Source organism: Rattus norvegicus, chromosome 5 (genome assembly GCF_036323735.1).
Source record: "Rattus norvegicus strain BN/NHsdMcwi chromosome 5, GRCr8, whole genome shotgun sequence".
NCBI classification, from domain to species: domain Eukaryota; kingdom Metazoa; phylum Chordata; class Mammalia; order Rodentia; family Muridae; genus Rattus; species Rattus norvegicus.
The window spans coordinates 4,942,408-4,949,073 of record NC_086023.1 but is presented as its reverse complement, the minus strand read 5'-3'; positions in this window follow the sequence as shown (position 1 = coordinate 4,949,073).

Sequence of the window (6,666 nt, the reverse complement as noted above, 5' to 3'; positions counted from 1 at the left end):
CCCAAAGAGGACATAGAGAACTATAATGATTGAAATGTAGCCATTTGCATGCTTATAAATAAAGCAAGATCATATGAAATCCAGATACCCTGTGTCATTGCGCTTTCCCTCATGCCAAATATAGAAAACATTTTTTGTCTTTAATCTCAAAACATCTCTCAAAGGACTTTGTGTTACCAATTTTAAGTTTAATGCCCCATAAGTTTAGCTGCCTATGGCTTTTATTTTGTGTATTGTGTTGTTTTTATCCCAGCAGTAGTTTTGTAATGGCAGACCTGGCCAAGCCTTTTCAACCCTCTATGTTTCTGATCTGCCTAGGCTTCATGGCTACAGGACAAACTCTCTTCAGCACATTTTCAAACATGCTGGGAGGAGTTGTAGCTATTGTGCCCTCAGGCTTTGGCCACTTTTACTTCTTTTATAAATAGAATAGGCTTCTTTTCCAGCTAACCTGACACCTGCCCCAACCTCATCCTACCCCCTGCCTTAAGCTTGGGTTCTAATTGCTGTAAATTGAGTGTCATTATATAGTAATTCAGATGGGCTTCCTTTTGTCTGCCCTCTTCAAAAGCAGAGGCATTGCTCTGGCTCCACACAGGGGGTCGTGGGGTGGAGGAAGAGAATACAAACTGCTTTGACTCTGTTCAGGGACAGGAGAGTACAGGATTTGATGAGCAGAGATGGGGGCAGGTGTCCTGTGTTTCTTTACTAGACAAGATGAAAACTTGAGTTCAAAGCCCACAAAATCAGACACCATCATACTCATGCCTATAACAATAATGCTAACATAAATAGGAGGTAGAGAGAAGAGAATCTAATTTCAAGTTTACTGATTAGCTGGCCTGTAGTATATCTGCCTCAAATACCAAAGAAATCAGTGTCCACATCTGAGGTCATTCTGTTATCTCAACACGTACACTTGCATGCATGTGAAAGAATAAAAAATGCAGCCAAGAAGTCAGAAGCTTAAAAATGCTACCTCACCCCTAAGGAGCCATAAATACCTCAAATTCCAGCTCTCTGCCTGTAAGTAAGAGGTCACATTTCTTGAGCCTGCTCTCCCAGGATCCAGATAAAAGGGCTTAAGGCCCTTAGATAGGTGATCCTATCTAGGAGAAGAGAAGGCTTCTTCCAGGAACTAGCTGACCATAAAGTTAGAATACAATCTCAAAAGCAATCTTGAGAGACAGGAAGCTTCTCCTCGTGATTTTTCACTGGTATTCTCCACATTTTCCAATGACACCATCCCTGCCCCCTTGGGTTGTGACTTCTTCCTTTAAATAACCCTTCTCCCAGCTACTGGGGGTCGAACTCCTGTGCCCCTGCGTGGGATATGAGTCTCGACCCCAGTCCACTGGTTCCTATTGATAAGCCTCATGTGATTGAAGCAAAGACAGTCTTCTGCGAGTTCTTGGGAGGTCGTGTCATCCCGAGACATGAGTGAGGGTCTCCCATACAACAGAAACACACACACGCACACACACACACACACACACACACACACACACACACATGAATACTTTTAAGAAAAAAGAAAAGGGCAGATCTAATAAAATAAGAAAATACAGTAAAACTAGAAATAGATGAAAAGAAATTAGCTATTGTTGGTGAGCATCTTGATGGGTATGAATGAGGTAGTTAACTGATCCCTATACACTGTACCATAGATGTTTGGGCAACCAGAGAAAAGAAAATGAGTCCTACAACATTTAAGAACTTGTATTTGAATATAAAAATTTATTGCAGGAGTTAGAATAGTCATAACATTCTTTTTTAAATGTTTTGATATACTTTATTATGACAAATTAGATAGATAAGAGCTTAGAAATGGATTAACACAAAATCAATTCCTTGTTAATATAAACGAAGAAATTTTGTTTGATTTAACTTCTACTGAATGTAGGCTCTTATTACTGTTACATTTCAAAAAATCTAAGGCTCCAGGTGAAATTCAAAGTGTTCATGTACTTTTAAAACGTCTAAAAATATTTTAATTGTTTAAACCTTGACACTTTAAGATGGCCTTCTCTTTCTAAACTTAACTTTGTGAGACTTAAAATTCTGAAAACTAATTCATATGAAGTGTTGTTTATACAATTTACCAGATCAGGAATGTTGATTGATTTTAAATTTCAAATGTGGCAATCACGAACACTGGACTGAGAGAATGGGTTTTTAAACAAACAAATCATGTGGTACTAGCTTAATTGAGTTGGAGAGTCAGCTCTGACAGAGATAATCTAATTGTCAGCCACTGAGTATGAAAGACACCCAGAGTGGGGAGACCCTCACTCAAGTAAGGAGACCCTTACTAGGTCAGGATCTAAGGGCCTTATCTTTCAGCCATTTTATCTAGGTTCTGGGAGAGCAGGCTGAAGAAATGTGACCTTCTACCTATTACAGGTGGAGAGCAGGGTCTGAAATTTGAGGTATTTAGGGATTCTTATGGTTGAGATAGCATTTGTTAACTTCTGACTTTTTGGCTGTATTTTTTATTCTTTCAGTAAAGAGAAAGTCTTATTTGATTTTGTCACTGGCCTCCTTCCAATTACAGGGACTGGGCTGACATAGTTCCAGAATCAAAGAGGACTAAAGGGAGATATTGTTAGGCAGATTTTGACTCTGAACTCACCTCAGTCTCTTTCAAGCCCTGTGACTAAAGTATTTGCAAGCTTCTTCACAACATGACTACCAGAGCATTATCAGAGAGAAGGAACTTTCATGAATCTCAAATTTTCATTTTGACTTCTTTTTATGTGTGGAATGGGCACATAAAAGAGAAAGATGTCTGATGCTCCTGGAGTTAGCATTTCTGTAGAAATGACCAGCATATTGGGTTAACCATTCAAAATGACAAGAACTTGACTGACGTGTCAGAACCTTTTTAATGCAGGGTTAGGGAATTTTCCATAAGGGTTAGATAACTTCTAATATAATTGGTAATGACAAAGTAGTCACACTAGTACAATTTTGAGTGGCTGCTATGTTAGTTTCATTTTATTTGGTGAGACCTTGAAGAATTTTAGAAACCAGCTAAGTTTTGGCCTTGTTATCTCTTCTAGCTAGGTGTCCCAGGAGCTGACACAGCTCCAGAATTACGGTGCCTAAGTCAGGGCTGTCACAGACTAAAGACCTATTGTCAGTGTCCCTCTCTAAGGAACCCAGTATACTTTTTGGGGAATTGAACATGTTTATTCCCTAGGTTTTTAGTCTTCTCACTAACACCTTCTACATGTAGTACCAAAAGTGGTGCCGAAGTTTTTAATTAAATTAACTTATACTAATACTTCATAAATGTAAAGAAGTTCTCCACCAGGCATTTGGAATAAAGTTTTAAGTGAAAATGACAAATGCAGAGTTAAAAATAAAAGACTTATTTTTATTTTTTTGTGTGTGACTGCTTGTACATATGTGTATTTGAGTCTGCCAAATGAGTACAGATGTCTCCAGAGGCTAAAGAAGTGGAATGATTCCTGCAGCAGTGCTCTTAACTGCTGAGTCATCCTTTGAGTTGACAAATATAGGCATTTAATGAACATATAAACAAAACCAAAAAACAAACTGGCAACTCCTTCTTGTAAATTTTAAAAGTATAATTAGATCTTTATCAAGGAATCTCTCTGTTTTAATTTTTAAAATAAAAGTGTGAAATTGAATGGAGCCCCTGTCACCTGTAAAGCAAGCACAGGGGAGTGAACAGTTCCACTTCTCTCCAAATACCCAACACACTATCATCTTCCAAGTTCAGGCTAATTGTTGAGGGGATGGGGATGGCAACAGAGTGTTTCTTCTAATACTGTCAGCTCCTTGAATTCCCACTGAGCTCTAGCACAGGCAGAGGACAGTCTGCCCCTGTTCCTTGAATTTCTACCTGTATTCCCTACACTATTGCATTTTGTGTTTTGCTTTTCTAAGGAATTCTTTTAAGACAATATTTTTTTCTTTTCCCTTTTACATTAATTTCCCATGGCCTTATTTGATACTTTATATACTAATACACAATTTTCTTTTAAAATCATTGCTCTCCATTGTGCTATCTCCACTCCTGCCCTTAAGTTTGTTTAAACACATTTTTTTTTTCAGAACTGGTGATATGTCTCAGCACTAAAAAGCACTTGTGTTAAAAAAGCCCAGAGTTAGGTCACCAGCTATGGTGGTTCCTAGCTGTACACAGCCCACTTCCCCAAAAATCTGAGGCCTGTTTTAGAACTGTGAGCACCTGAAAAAATGTACAGAAGGAAAAACTTAAAAAAGAATTTTAAAAACCTTGTTAAAAAATCTTTGTTAAAACTTTATTTTAAACAGAGCAAATTCAAATATTTTATTACAAAAACAAAAGTATAGGTGATATAGCACAAATTCTTTCATTGGGTATATTATTACGTCTATCTGAGCTTCCAAATAACTTATTTGTGAAAAAATTCTACAGAATTTTCATTATATTATCAAATTATGATGAATGGATGTGTCTTGACTGTGTAGATCTATAGCAAGTTTTGATTAAAATGTTGAATATGACGGAAAGACTACACATGGACTGACCAAGGGCCCAACTGCATATGTAGTAGAGAATATCCTTATTGGGGCACCAGGGGATCGGGAAGACCTTGATCCTGTCAAGGTTGGACCCCCAGCGCAGGGGAATATGGGGGCAATAAGGGAGATGTATAGGGGAATAGCTGTATGGGGGAGGGAGAGGGGAGGGAATGAGGGCTTATGGACAGGAAACCGGGAAGGGGAATAAGGTTTGAAATTTAAGTAAAGAAATATAACTAATAAAAAATTTAAAAGATGTTGAATATATATTCTGGCTGATTAAAATGTATATTTACAAGACGCAATGGCAAAAACTATGTAAAGACGCTCCCAGGAGCAGAGGAATGCAAACATCCCCACAGAAAAGGAACCGTGCATATGCACTCTCCAGAGTATGTTCCGAGGTATAATAGAAGGTTTTGGGGGATGTAACAGTAGTAGTTTCTCCAGGAGACTTCAAACTCAGCCTCTCTTATTTCTATTTGATTTATATAATTAAAGTATTAAACACCACTTCCAGTTTCTGCATGCCACCAGAGATGACTCTGTCCCACAGTTCTCTGTACCCAGATTCCATAGGGGAGAGAGCTGGACTCTCAGAAAGGCAGACAGTCCTGAGAGGTCAGGGGAGACCACCACTTCTGCTCATAATCTGGACAAGAGGAATCTGTGTAGAGCCCTCTAGACACAGGAAGGTAGGAGCAGCCGGGGAAAGTATCCTTCCTGGCTTTGCCTGCACCTAGAGCTGAAAGCCAGTCACCAAGCATGCTGACACACTTGAGAGCAAAGGTAAGACCACCACTTCTGCTCCAAGAGACACGCCTGGAACCCTCAGGACAAAGGAATCAAGGAAGAGTCTGGGAAAGGATCTTCCAGTTTCTGCCTGAACCCAGACCTGACCAGGACCTACGGTTCTCTGTACCCAGATCCCGCTAGGAGAAAACAGGTCTGTGTGGGACACACAGGCTTATAGGAGGGTCAACCCACTGTCAGAGATAGCAAGGCCAGCTGAAACCAGAGACAACCTGATGGTGAGAGGCAAGAGCAGAAACCTAAGCAACAGACACCAGATGATACTGGGTAGATGTCATATAGACCTTCAGAGATCACAAATGCCAGCCCAGGCTGCTATATCCAGCAAAACTCAATTAACATAAATGGAGAAACCAAGATATTCTATGACAAAGCCAAATTTATACAATATATTCCCCAAATCCACCCCTACAAAGGATAATAGATGGAAAACTCCAACACAAGGAGAGAAACTGCATCCTAAACAATGCACGAAAGTAATGTTCTTGCTATAAACCTGAAAGAATAGAGCCAAACAAATGTGATTACTCCTCTAACAACAAAAATAAAAGGAAACAATAATCACTACTGCTTAATATCTCTTAATATCATTGGACTCAATTCCCCAATCAAAAGCCATAGACTAACAGACTGGATACGTAAAGAGGACCCAGCATTTTGCTGCATACAGGAAACAGAAGTCAGTAAAAAGATAACGATTACCTCAGAGTAAAAGCCTGAAAACAATTTCCCAAGCAAATGGTACCAAGAAACAAGCTGGAGTATATACTCCAATATCCAATAAAATTGACTACCAACCAAAAGTTTTCAAAAGTGTTAAGCAAGGACAATTCATATTCATCAAAGAAAAATACACCAAGGTGAACTCTCAATCCTCAATATCTATGCTCCAGGTGCAAGGAAACCTACATTCATAAAAGAAACCTTTCTGAAGCTCAAAGCACACATTGAACCTCCCACAATAATAGTGGAAGATTTCAACACTCCATTCTCATCAATGGACAGATCATGGAAAGAGACTAAACAGAGACATAGAGAAACTAACAGAAGTTATGAACCAAATCAATTTAACAGATATTTATAGAACATTTGATCCTAAAAAAATACCTTCTCCTCAACACTCATGGTATCTTCTCCAAAACAGACCTCAACAGATAGAGGAAATTTGAAATAATCCTCATGCATCCTATCATATCACCACGAAATAAGGCTGGTCTTCAATAACAAAAAAAGAAAAAAATATGACAGAAAGTCCATACACATGGAAGTTCAACAATGTTCTACTCAATGATAACGTGACCAAGGAAAAAGTGAAGA